The sequence below is a fragment of the Gorilla gorilla genome, chromosome 10 (assembly GCF_029281585.2).
Source record: "Gorilla gorilla gorilla isolate KB3781 chromosome 10, NHGRI_mGorGor1-v2.1_pri, whole genome shotgun sequence".
NCBI lineage: Eukaryota > Metazoa > Chordata > Mammalia > Primates > Hominidae > Gorilla > Gorilla gorilla.
The window spans coordinates 46,338,417-46,352,594 of record NC_073234.2 but is presented as its reverse complement, the minus strand read 5'-3'; the positions used below and the strand labels follow the sequence as shown (position 1 = coordinate 46,352,594).

The following is a 14,178-nucleotide window of genomic DNA, read 5'->3' as shown; positions in this document are numbered from 1 at the left end:
CTTCAGGGGCATGGAGCTGTCATCTCCCTATGATGACGATGCCTTCTGGGAGAGGTCCTGAAGGACCTGCCTAAGGCTGTTTTACAGTTCACTTTTTAAACAAGTAGAAGTAGTGCACTGTAAGACAACAATAAAAAGTATAGTGCAGTAAACACATAAACTGCATAAACTATACATAACTATACATAAAAGTATAGTGCAGTTTAGTATATATATAGGTACAGAGCAGTATACATAAAAGTACAATGCAGTAAATACATAAACTACATACAAAAACTGTTACTCCAGTAACAGTTGTTTATTATCATGATTAAATATGTACTATACGTAGATGTATGTACTATACTTTTATATGACTGGCACGCAGTGTTTGTTTACACGAGCAATCAACACAAACATGCAAGTAAACGTGAGTAATGCATTGTGCTACCACATTACCATGGCTACGACGTCACTAGGTGATAGGAATTTTCCAGCTCCATTATAATCTTACGAGACTGTGGTATATACGGTCCATCCTTGATCAGAATATTGTTATGCTGCTCAAGACTGTACTCCTAATTACCACCAGGTGGCAGCCTATACCCATTCTTTAATCTCACAGTTACATAGGTGGAAATCTCAGATTAGCCCACTGCCCAGGAGGTTGTCTAACCCAGACTGATGAATTAACCCAGTTATGGAGTATCTGGACAACCCCTGTTTGTCTGATTTGTATCACAGGAGATTGAACGAATTTAGGAGCTGAATAAGCAATCGAAGATTTCTTCCTTTTATTTTTTTGGATTTCTTTTTCGTCTTTGGAGACAGGGTCTCCCTAGGGCCCAGGCTGGAGTGCAGTGGCACAGTGATGGCTCACTGCTGCTTCGACCTCCTGGGCTCCAAAGATCTTCCAACCTCAGCCTCTCGAGTAGCTGGGACTAGGCACCACCACCATGCCTGGCTAATTTTTTTGTAGAGACAGGATCTTACTTAGTTGCCCAGGCTGGTCTCAAACTCCTGGGCTCAAGCAATTCTCCCCCGTCAGCCTCCCAAAGTGCTGGGATTACAGGTATGAGCTACCACCACGCCCGGCCAGATTGTTCATTTTAAATTAAAGAATTTTCAGGGTTGAATAGAATTTCAAAAGGTTAAGGAGTAAAAAGAAGTCTGTACTCACAGAGAGATCTGAGTGAGCATAAATACCAAGATGGAAAAGTATAGGGTATGTTTGGGAAAAATCAAGTAGCTCAGCATGGCTATATTGTGAGTTGTGTTATGAGAAAGAGTGAGTGGAACCTAAGATAATTAACCTAAATTAAGTTTAGATCTAAGAAATCTTGAATACCATATTTTGGGTTATGAACTTTGTTTTAACTTTAACAGTTTTCCTTTGAAATAGAGAACTTCTGTACACCTGTCACTCTGACTTGAAATTGTTAATATTTTGCTTTATTATAATGTATTTTTTCCCAACATTTTGAGAATCAGTTGTAGATATTATGCCCCTTTGCCTCTTAAAATTAAAGACAATAATTTTCATACCTATAGTATAATTATCAAAATTTTAAAAATTAACATTGATACAATCATCTAGTTTACAGACTTTATTGTTTTCCAAATAATATGTAGGATCACACCCTGCATATAGTTTTCATGTCTCTTTTGTCTCCTTAAATCTGAAATTCTTTCTCTACTTTTCTTTATCTTTCATGGAAATTGACTTTTTTTCCTTTCCAATTTTTGTTTTAGGTTCAGGGGTACATGTTACATGGATAAATTGGGTGTTGCGGGGTTTGCTGTACACATTCTTTCCTCACCCAGGTAATGAGCATAGTACCTAATGGGTAGTTTTCTGATGCTCAGCCTCCTTCCACTCATTACCATCAAGTAGACCCAAAGTTGCTTCCTGCTTTGTGTCCATGGTGTACTCGATGTTGATATTTTTAAAGAGTATAGTCCTTCTATTCTGTAGAGCATCTCTCAATTTGATTTGTCTGCAGCTCATGTGATTCAGTCTGCATTAGACAATTTTGTCAGGATTACTACATGTGATGATGTCTCCCCAGTGCATCACATCAGGAAGTATGTAGTATCAGTTTTCCTGTTATTGGTAATATAAGGTGGTATTCTTTTTTTCCACTGTAAATTTATAATTTTCCTTTTTAAATTAAAAAGTACTTTTAAATATTTTCAAACTATGTCAATATCCTATTCCTTATTAAGCTTTCAACTCTCACCTACTAGTTTTGGTATTTTATCTTCTTAAGAGTTGGGAGTCATCAAAAATATATTGAGCTGGATAGGATAAAATCAGAACCATGTTTAGAAACGTCACCCTAGAAACTGCGAGTGTGTGATTTTACTATCTTCAACTCTGATACATTGTAGACCTTCTTTTTTTTTGTTTGTTTGTTTGTTTTATTTTTTGAGATGGAATCTCGCTCTGGCTCCCAGGCTAGAGTACAGTGGTGCAATCTCAGCTCACTGCAACCTGTGCTTCCTGGGTTCAAGCAAATCTCCTGCCTCAGCCTTCTGAGTAGCTGGGATTACAGGCACCTGCCACCACACCCAATTAATTTTTGTATTTTTAGTAGAGACGGGGTCTCACCATGTTGGCCAGGCTGGTCTCGAACTCCTGACCTCAAGTGATCTGTCCGCCTCAGCCTCTCAAAGTGCTAGGATTACAGGCGTGAGCCACCGCACCCAGCCTAGGCCTTCCTTTTGTCTGGGACTCTGGTACCCAAGTTCTGACCTGCTCCAGGTAATCTTTTAAACTTGAGTCTAGCACATACGAATCTTGGTAGATTGGGGATGCCCTCCTATCAGGCCAGTGCAGCCCAGGCTCAGATCACACATTTTGGATGGATTTGTTCCTTTGGGCAGATTCCCTTGTGCAAGGAACAACCAGCACAATCATAAGTGCAGAGACCTAACAGCTCTGGATTAGATTTGGAAAACATTGGAATATGGGAGAAAAGAAACATACATTAAGCTCTTCCAACTCACCCATCTCTCTTCTGGTTGTTTCTCTGTACATCCTCTCATGTAAATCTCACAGCAACCCTTCAAGGCAGGCACTAGCATTCCAATTATACAGATGAAGAAACTGAGGTTCAGGAGTCTCTGTAGAAGGCCACGATTTAAAGCTTGATGTCTCTGATTCTGAAACCTATATGCATTATATACGCTACTTTATAATCCATTGATTGCAATGACAATACTAACATTGGCTTGTCACTGACATACCAGCTTTTTAAATACACATTTTCCTCACATTCTCATGACAAGTTGTGGGAAATGGAGAGCAGGTGCCAATTGTCTCATTTGACAGATGAAAATCAATGCCCACACAGCTAGTGGGAAAATCAAGCCTTTTGACTTTTAGTCAAGAGATCTCTGTAATTTTAGCATGTGCCCTTTTTGGGCACGTGTGGATTTAGGGGAGTGAGGGAGAAGAGATAAGGAGAGAAATCTGTAGGGGTGGAGGACATCAGCAGGAGGAAATCTGTACAATCAAGATGGCTTCCTGAACGTGAGCTGTGGGGCTGCCCAGCGATGCCCGCAGGCTTCAGGATGCAGGACACATCTGCGCCCCTGGTTCCTCTTGCCAGAGCCCAGGAGATTGGCAGGGACCCTAGGGAAGACGAGTTCTGGGTGCAGGGCAGATGCTGAGCAGCTGAGCAAGCAGAACTCTGCAGGCGGGCGTTGGGGGTTCTCCTCTAGCTAACTTGGGTTTCCAGAGGCCTGAGAGCACAGCTTCCATATCTTCCTCCTTTGGGAGGAGGAAAGCTGCCTTCTCTTCCCTCTGACTCCCAGTGGTTCTCAAGGCCCCAGTGGGAGGTATTTGCCTGGGAAAAACAGAGCTGAAAGAGCAACAGAACCTCAGAGTATGAAGGAAAAGGAGAAACTGGCTTCTCCTCTGCTTTTTCTTACAAGACAAGAGGCAGTTAGGGCAGGGCCAGAATGATTTTGCGAGTCCTTGGAGGGGAGAGGAAAGGTTAAAAGCCACAGGGAAAATTAACTCTGAGGGTAAAGAAAAGGATCCCCAGTGTATCCCTACATGTCTACCTACTCTCTGCAATAACAGACAGACATCTGAGTGGGACTGGCTTAGGTTTGTCATAAAGATTTCTATGGATCTCCAAGATTTTCTGACAACGGGAGGGATGCGATGATGCCTGGAGGGGCCATGTGTCCCATAGGGAGGCAGTGACTAGAGAATGGGCTGTCTGGGTTTGACTCCCTGCTCTGTCATTAACCTGCTATTTGAATTTGGGCAAGTTACACAGCCTTGAAGCCTTCGCCTTCTCATGTAACACGAGACGATCATAGTGGCAACCTCAAAGTGATGTGCAAGTGAAATGAGGGAGTATGTAAAGCTTAGTATATCATCTAGTACATAAGAAGGGAGCAGAGACTTTAGCTGTTGTCACATTTGTCACTTACAGTGAAAGAGCATTGGGTTGAGGGTGAGGAAACCTGGTTTCTATTTGTTTCTTTCTGTATATCCAGCTCTTTCCTCGGCAAACAATATCTTCTTTTCCCCATATGTCCTCTGGTAAAGAGGCAGTATTGCATAAGATCCAAATTCTATTTTAACTTCTGATAGTAACTCACATTTTGAGCTAATGCAAATTACTTTACCACTCTGAGCCTCAGTTGCCCCATATATAAACGGAGAAGATAATAGCTATTTGGAGTTGTGGATTATTAGCATAGTGTTTAGAGTCAGACAAGCCTGGATTTGAATCATACCTTCAAAACTTACTAGCTATGTGACTGTGGGCATTTTACTTAAAGTCTCTGAGCCTCAGTTTCCTCAATTGTTGCATGAGGATTATAACACCTAACACTTTTGTTGAGCTTGGCAAGGACTACTTAAGACAGTAAGTGTAAGCTGCTTAACCTAGAGCCCAGCTGAAAGTAAGTACCCTGGCAGCAAATTTGTACCTGGTAGCTTTCCTGTATGAACGAATGAAATCACCTAAGAAGTATTCTTTTAATCACATCTCTTCTGCCTGAAACAGAAAGGAGATAATACATGTGCAAATTTCATGTCTTCATTCTGCTTCCCCCATTTAGATTGATCCACTGAAAAAGTATCTAAGGATATTTGTCCCAAATTCAGCCATAACCTGCTCCAAAGTCCCCCATCTATTCCCTCCAGGGTAACTCACAAGGCCCATCCATCAACTCTCAAGCTCACCTTTGTCATGCAGAGTGGACCAGCCTGGAGCTACGAATCCCCCTCCCCCAACACCCAACACCCCAACACACACACACACATATATACTGCACACTAATTTCTCAAAAGCCAAATTAAAGTCACCGTCCATCCACTGCCAGAAGCCCCTTTCCTCTTCCTTACTCCCAAAGGAATCCTCGCCCTCCATAGACATCACCCTCCCCCCAGCTCCATCCTCTATCACAGACACACACTGGTCACCATCCCACTTCTCCTCCCCTTCTCTATTGCTCAGTAATTATATTCTCCTCCTCCCAGTGTCATGCTAATATAAGCTCCTGGCACAGCTGCCCAGATTAAATTAGAGCCCAAACCAGCAGGCCGACTAATTATATTTTCTGGGATGGAATTGTCTTCCCCCACCTTTGGGGTACAGGGCCAATAAAAAGTAAATGAGCACTGCCAATATTTGCAGAGGATATTTGACTCTTCTTGCCTGGGTGGTTTTGTCTTCCCCAACCAATCTGGGCCCTTGAATTAGATTACACCAGAATGGGAGAGGAGAGTTTTACTCAAATGACCCTTCTAAGTCCCATCCATTGTCCTGCAGGTCAGCTCAGCTGGGCCTGACCACCACCATCAGGCCAAGGAAGAGAACATAGCATGGAACTCTTTCTTGTGAATGAGACTCTTCTGCTACCTTTGTGAGTCCCTCGCTTGTTCCCAGCACCAAAATCTTTCCTTCAGATACTCACTGCAACCTGTCCTGAAATGATTGTTGCTGAATTCTTTTTACTTCTGTCTCATGTGAAGAAGAGTGTTGCTTCCCTTACAGAACACTGTTTCAAGGCTGATTCTTCAGCTTTTACCTTTCCTTATTTATGGCTGGAACAACATAAAAGTTTCAATTGTGAAAAGAAATATTTTAGACAAGTTAAATTTAACAGAGTTTAATAGATTTTTTAATTAAATTTCTTTTTCTTTTTGCAGAGACACGGTCTTGCTATCTTGTCCAGGCTGGTCTCAAAATCCTGGGCTCAAGCAATGCTCCTCGCTTGACCTCTCAAAATGCTGGAATTACAGGTGTGTGGCATTGTGCTGGCCAACAGAGTTTAATTGAACAAGAAAAAAAAAGATTCATGAATTGGGCAGCCCCCAGAATCACAGCAGATTCAGAGAGGCTCCAGGGATGCCTGGTGGTCAGAGTGAGTTTATGGACCGAAAAAGGAAAGTGATTTACATAAAACGGAAGTGATGTACGGAAATAGCTAGGCTGGTTACAGCTTGGCATTTTGCCTTACTTAAACATGGTTTAAACAACAGCCTGTGAATGGCTGGAGTATGGCTACTGGGATTGGCTGAGACTCAGCTTTTGTTACAGAAGCATACTCCTCAGTTAGATTTCCACCCTGCCTACCTACTAAGTTCGGTTATGGTTCATCCGTAAGGACTTAAGTATGAAAGTATGGAAGCTTTCCAAGCCCAGGTTTTAGTCTGATGTAAAACAATTTCCCTAGAGACAAGGTTTACTTAATTTCTTGATTCCACAAACATTTATTGCGCACTTGCCATATGCCACATACTGAGATGGGTATTGAAACATGTAAAGGCATAATTCTTGCCTTCAGAAAGATCAGGGCCTCGTGATGGGTCTAAATGTGTGTAGATGTGCAGAAATCAAGAAATCTGTGCAAGGCGCAGAGGCAGCACAAGAGGCTTGCAATAAGAATCAGAAAAGGCATCATTGACGCGGTGATTCTTGGTGAGGCTTTGAAAAATTGTTCAGAAGGCCAATAAAATAAGGATAGGAATTCTGGGTAGAGAGAGAAAAGATACAGGGACAAGAAAGTCATAGCAATTTCATGACCCGCACCCATAAAGGATAAGACGAAAGGAGTAGCCAGAGACAGCCTTGAGCAGCTGACGGATGTTTTACTTCTGGAGTTTTCTGGACCCCAAATTCATGTCCTCCTAACTGAGGGAGAGCAGATCTGCCTCTTAAAGGTCTGGGCAACCCCAGTTAGGGCCCTTTCTTTTGCCACCAACTTTCCTCCCAAATTTGCCTACAATGATCCCTTCCACAAATAATTGTCCCATTTTTGTGTGACTACTTCCTTTGGAAGTACATTTAAGGAAGAATCTGATATTTCAAAGCATTGAAGGAAAAATTTCTGGTAGTAGAATTTCTAAAAACAAAAGAAAACCTCTGACTGGATCTCTGATGTTCTTCCACATACTCAGCAACCTTCTCTGCCTCTTTATTCATTCATTTGATCATTTAGTGCCAAGTTTTCAGCACCTTACCAAGCACTGCTCTAGAGATGATCCAGGGTAGAAGAAAAGGAGAGTCTTTCCCCTGCAGAAGTTGCAATGAGAGCTCAGAGGAGGGGCATTGTGTTTGTTTCCAGTCACTGCCATTAACAAAGTGCTGGAAATTGAGTGGTGTTTATTGTAGGGTAGCAGCCTGAAATCAAGGTATCAGCTGGCCACATTCCATGAAGCTTATAGGGGAATTCTCCCTTGTCTTCTCCTAGATTCTGGTGGTGTGTCGGCAATCTTTGGCATTCCTACTCCTGTAGATGCAATACTCCAAATCTCTGTCTTCACATGGAGTTCTTTGTGTGTGTGTTTGTCTTCACGTAGTCCCCTCCTTTTTTTTTTTTCTTTTTTAAGATGGAGTCTCGCTCTGTTGCCCAAGCTGGAGTGCAAAGGTTCCATCTCAGCTCACTGCAACCTCTGCCTCCCAGGTTCAAGCGATTCTCCTGCCTCAGCCTCCTGAGTAGCTGGGATTACAGGCCCGCGCTACCACACCCTGCTAATTTTTGTATTTTTAGTAGAGATGTGGTTTCATCATTTTGGTCAGGCTGGTCTCAAACTCCTGACCTTGTGATCTGCCTGTCTCGCCCTCCCAAAGTGCTGGGATTACAGGCATGAGCCACCACACCCGGCTCATAGTCGCCTTCTTATAAGGACAACAGTCATATTGGATTAGGGTCCACCCCACTCAAGTATAACTTCACCATCATTTAACTAATTACACCTGCCATCGCCCAGTTTCCTAATAAGGTCACATTCTGAGGTTCTCATTAGGATTTCAAAGTATCTTTTTTGGGGGAAACACAATTCCACTTGTAATGGGCACCTAATTTTTCATAGGTGTATCAAGAAGTTTCTTAGAAGCAGGAATGATTGAAGTAAGTGTTTATTCCAGATAGTCAAGTAAAAATGAACTAAAACAGTGATTTAGAGAGAAATGGTCCCATGGAGGAAATGACATGAGAAGAGACGTGTGAGTGTATAGAAAAGGCACAAATAGACCAGGGCAGTGTGAAGAACTTCCTGTAGCTGTAGTATACAGTATTCAAAAACAAAGTGGTGAATGATGGGATGTGAGAAAGGCATGCAGATCATATAGTTACGGGCTTGGTAGCTGTTTTATCCTGGTATCAGTTGAGACCATTTCTTACTTATGGACTTGGGATTTACTGCCCTGACACCACTGAAAAGCAGGAGGCTGAGCAGTTAGTAAGTGTGATGTGGGAAAGGGGAAGTGGGAGACAGCTCTGTCCTCAGCAGCTGCAATGGTCCCCCTGCTCCCCTCCTTCCCTTCCAGAGTAGGCACAGCCATCATCACTGGACTTTCCTGTGAAATGTAAATCCCATCAGAAAGAGACTCTGTTGTATTCATCCATATATTCTCAGCACAACAGCTGGCCCAGTGTACACACTGAATTTAGATTGGTCGAATGAATGAATAGATGGAAAAGTACATTTAGCTCAGCAAGACCCTGAGCAGGCTCTGCTGACCAAGTAATGCACCTAGGCGGATGCCATTTATGCATCCTGGTGCCTACTTTACTTCTCTTTGCTTCTCTGTCTTTAAGATTCCATCAGGGAAGTTCTTTCAAGTGATAAAGAAAGACTCCCAGAAGTCTCTAGTAATCTGTGTTTACTACAAGGCTATGTGGGGAAGTGAAATAGTACGGGAGTATACAGCAACAGAAGCCTGATTATTCTGAGTCCCAGGGATGCCAGGATGGTGAGCACAGAGAGGGAGAATGAGATAATTAAGGCACCAACCTGGACTCGAACTCACTTTCTGTGTATACTTAATATTGTTACTTCCCAAGAGAGGATCTGCCAAGTTCCTCTCACCAACATCCAAAATGAAGAATTTCTACTGGCGAAAGTTTTGTCTTTGGCCCCTTCAGAGGGGTTTGGTCTCTACGTCAAAGCTACACAAGGTCTTCTCTGACCCTTAGCCCAATCAGCTACACTGTTGGGCTTTAATTTTTACACAACACCTATATTATAATTTTAGAGAGAATGAACCACTGTTCTCAGAAAGGGACAGTAGACCAAACAACTTATTTTAAGACCTCTCTTCAGAATAAACCACTGACTGTATCAGCATGATATTGGTCTGGAATTCCGTAGCCCATGAGAATCTTTACACTTCCTAAACACATGCCTTATATGGACATATTTCTGCCTTTCATGCTGTCTTTCAAGCATTTCCTCACTCAGTTATCTGTCTCCCCAACCACTCTGAGCAATGAGAAGATTATGAACCTTGCAGTCAGGCAGACAAGGGTTAGAGTCCTGCCATGGCATTTAATAAGTTTGCACATTGGGTGATTAATGTTCCTCTTAGCTCCTCAGTGTCCTTATCTGTTGTAAAAGATGCAATAGGCCTGGCGCGGTGGCTCATGCCTGTAATTCCAGCACTTTGGGAGGCTGAGGCAGGTGGATCATGAGGTCAGGAGATTGAGACCTTCCTGGCTAACACGGTGAAACCCCGTCTCTACTAAAAATACAAAAAATTAGCCGGGTGGGGTGGCACCTGTAATCCTAGCAAATCGGGAGGCTGAGGCAGGAGAATCTCTTGAACCCAGGAGGCGGAAGTTGCAGTGAGCTGAGATCGCTCTGCTGCACTCCAGCCTTGGCGACAGAGTGAGACTCCATCTTAAAAAAAAAATGCAATAATGTTTCTTCATAATTTATATTGAGTATTAAATTAGAAAATGGTGTGAAATTAGCTGAAGACATGCCAATTTTCTTTCTCATTTCCTTAAGGGCAAAGATAATTTGTCGGAGTTCTTTGTAAGCATTTTCCTAGGACCCGTTTCAGAGCAGGCACACGGTTTGCTTATTGATGGACTAAATCAGTTTGAACATATGTCTAAAAGAACATAGCTTACAAGGCTTAACAAACATTATAGCTACTGACAACAATGAATCTGGGTCTGAAGTTCAAAATTGTAAGTGTTCCTGGCCGGGCGCGGTGGCTCATGCCTGTAATCCCAGCACTTCGGGAGGCCGAGGCTGGTGGATCACGAGGTCAGGAGATCGAAACCATCCTGGCTAACACGGTGAAACCCCGTTTCTACTAAAAAATACAAAAAATACAAAAAATTAGCCGGGCTTGCTGGGCATGGTGGCGGGTGCCTGTAGTCCCAGCTACTCAGGAGGCTGAGACAGGAGAATGGCGGGAACCCGGGAGGCGGAGCTTGCAGTGAGCCGAGATCGCGCCACTGCACTCCAGCCTGGGCGACAGAGTGAGACTCCACTTCAAAAAAAAAAAAAAAAAAAATCCTGTAACTGGCGCTGCTTTCAGAATACGGGAAAGGAACGTATAATTTGTTTCTTGCCTAATTTTGAAAATGCCGCAGAGCCTGAGCGGTTTACTAGACCTGCTCCCTCATTAGCAGTTCCTCTTTTTATGGCCAATTTTTTCTGTACATGTATCCACCCAACCAAAGGATGAGTTATCCAAGAGCAAGGTATGGAGAGGAGTAGAGAGGATTGGAGGGGAGGAAATCATCCAGGAGAAGGAAGAGAGCTGATGGGAGAAGAGGGGAGGATTCTAGACAAAGACAGAGAAGGCAAAGTTCTACATCTTCTTTCTCATTTTAAGCCATTCTCCTTTCTCTTTTTTGCAGACTGACTCTTCAAATAAATTATTTGACCTCCCGCTATGTCCTCTTGCCATGCATGTATATTCTATAACACATTTAATTCAATCGTTTCTACAGTGTCGTAAGCATTTTAAAGTCATAAGCTCCTTGAGGCACAGGACAAAGATATTTGTTTTGAGTAAAGAATTCCCAACAAAAACTTCTCCCTGGAAAAGAGAAAAGGATTTCTTTCATAATAGGAGGGATCTAGGACAAGCTGAAACCAAGGTAGAACATCTGACTGTAAGTATCAGGAGATTTTTTCCTAAGAACAGCTGTGAAATTTAATTTTCAAGTTTGGATTTAAACATAAACAACATCGTTCAATTGGAAAGAAACTCGTTAGTCCAATTCCTCCACTAGATCCCCAGTGCCTGGAGCAATGCCTGGGAATCATAAATACTTTGTAAACATTTCTGCAATGATGTCAGGTTGTCACATCAATAATGTGGGGATTGTCGAGATAACCAGAGTTCTGCTCAACATACGTAGTAAGTGTACTGTGTTTTGTGTTGCAGAGACTACACTGAGGAGTATGACAAGTTTTCAGCTTGAGAAGGGCTTGCATTCTGTAGGAGAAATGAACAAACAGCATTAATGGTGATGATGCAACATGGAACAAGTGCTATGACAGAGATTAAAAAAAAAGTGCTTGTTCATTTACTGGAAAGACAGAAGACCGATTCAGCCTGGAAAGAAAAATCCCTGAGAAGATGGTATGGACTAAACAAATAAATGGGATTTTAACAAATAAAGAATAAAAATTATTTTATTTTATAAAGGGAGGCACAATAATCTAATCTGAATATAATTTGGATGTGAGTAAGGGTTGCAGGAGGTGAGTAAGGGTTGCAGGAGATGAGGGAGGGAGTGTGTAGATATCTAGGGTGAAAGCATTTCTGGCTGAGAAGACAGCAAGTGCAAATGCCCTGAGACAGGATCAGGGCTTCTGAGGAATCACAAAAAAACCCAATGATCTTGGAATAGAATGTGCAAGCCAAAGTGGGTCCAAGACCAGATCAGAGTGATAGGAAGGGGAGAGGGGCAGAATATGTAGCGCCTGGGATGTCATTGTAAGAACCTGGGCTTTTACTCTGAGTAAAATATTAAGTCATTAGAACTTTTGGAACCAAAAAGGGGCAGAACTGTCTCTCTCACTGCTGTGTTGAGAACAGAATGAAAGGATCAAGGACATAAGTCGGAAGACCAGTCAGGAGACTATGAAGGTATTCCAGGTAAAACATGATGTGTCTCAGACAAGGGTGGTGGCAAAACTAGTGGGATTCTTAAATTTTGGATGTGGGATCAATAAAAATGTGTTAATGGATTGGAAGCATAAGAGAAAGGGCACCCAGGAATGACCTTAAGTTCTTGGCCTGAGCAACTGGGGAAAGGAGGTTGCCAATAGTAACTGAGAACCTGAAGCTTGGAGGAGGAGTGATATAGGGGACGAGCAGGAGCTCAGCTATAGACATGCTAAATTTGAGATACGTTTTAGTCATTGTTTGGTGATATCAGGTTGGCAATTGGATGTACTGGTCTAGAGTCCAGGGTGGGGTCTGGGCTGAAAATGCATACTTGGACATCATCAATTTTTGACAAGATGGCTTTAGAGCATAATAATATACATTTAGTTGATTGTAGAAGGAAGATAGAATTGTGATGCCAAAGTTTGTGGCTTGCTCCACCATGATGAATTGCTTTCTAAATGATTTTAATGTTCTCTGTGTTATAATGATGCGGAATGTTTATTGGAATTGCACATTTGACTGTTAACTTACTTAAAGTGGTAAAACATTTTTACTCTAAAAATAAAAAATTGAAACAATCACACATAGCCTACTGCCTAAGTGATAATCATTGCTAAAAGTCTGCTATATTTCTTTCCCATCTTTTTTCTTTGAGTGTTTCTAAATGTGAATTTTCTAAAAAGTCTACCAAAATAAGTTGTTGATAAGACAAAGCTGAGTTTTTCTTTTCATCAACTTTTTTTTTAAGTTGCAGGGTACATGTGCAGGATGTGCAGGTTTCTTACATAGGTAAACTTGTGCCATAGTGATTTGCTGCACAGACCAACCCATCACCTAAGTATCAAGCCCAGTAAGCATTACCTGTCCTTCCTGATGCTCTTCCCCCACCCTGACAGGCCCTAGTGTATGTTGTTCCCCACAGTGTGTCCACATGTTCTCATCTTTCAGCTCCCACTTACATGTGAGAACATGTGGTGTTTGGTTTTCTATTCCTGCATTGGTTTGCTGAGGATAATGTCTTCCAGCACCACCCTTGCCCTTGCAAAGGACATGATCTCATTCTTTTTTATGGCTGCATAGTATTCCATGGTGTACCTGTACCACATTTTCTTTATCCAGTCTATCATTGCTGGGCATTTGGGTTAATTCCATGTCTTTGCTATTGTGAATAGTGCTGCAATGAACATACCTATGCATGTATCTTTATAATAGAATGATTTGCATTCCTTTGGGTATATACCCAGTAATGGGATTATTGTGTCAAATGGTATTTCTGCTTCTAGATCTTTGAGGAATCACCAGACTGTCTTCCACAATGGTTGAACTAATTTACATTCCCACCAACAGTGTAAAAGCATTCTTATTTCACTGCAACCTCACCAGTATCTGTTATTTCTTCACTTTTTAATAATTGCCATTATGGCTGACATGAGATGGTATCTCATTGTGGTTTTGATTTGCATTTCTCTAATGATCAGTGATGATGAATTTTTTCATGTTTGTTGGCCACATGAATATACAAAGCTGAGTTTTTTGCTGGCAAGAGAGATCACTATCTTGTTAGAATTTTAATATTATTTTTTATGAAGAGAAGGAGGAGTCAAGATATTTATAAGGTTTGCAGGCATAGTTTAAGAAGGAGCTTTCAATGTGAGGAATGAATAGACCTGAGTAAGAATTACAATATAATACTTTAGAATGGGGAGAGAAAGCAAGATAAGAGTTATGAGGTGAGAATTTTGAAGGATCTTGGATGGTAAACAGTCATTTGATGTTCATTTAATCTTTTTTTGTGAATTCCAAA

General features: G+C 41.8%; 2 long non-coding RNA genes across 2 annotated transcripts; both read left to right on the top strand.

Annotated features, from left to right (window-relative positions):
• Positions 1-497: 497 nt before the first annotated feature.
• Positions 498-5,871, top strand: LOC134756513 (uncharacterized). Its single transcript, XR_010129243.1, has 3 exons — positions 498-571; positions 1,732-1,803; positions 5,778-5,871. It is a non-coding gene; the product is annotated as an uncharacterized lncRNA (long non-coding RNA).
• A 283-nt stretch (positions 5,872-6,154) lies between these two features.
• Positions 6,155-12,881, top strand: LOC129526067 (uncharacterized). The gene is made up of 3 exons (XR_008670681.2): positions 6,155-6,250; positions 11,110-11,367; positions 11,643-12,881. It is a non-coding gene; the product is annotated as an uncharacterized lncRNA (long non-coding RNA).
• Positions 12,882-14,178: the final 1,297 nt, after the last annotated feature.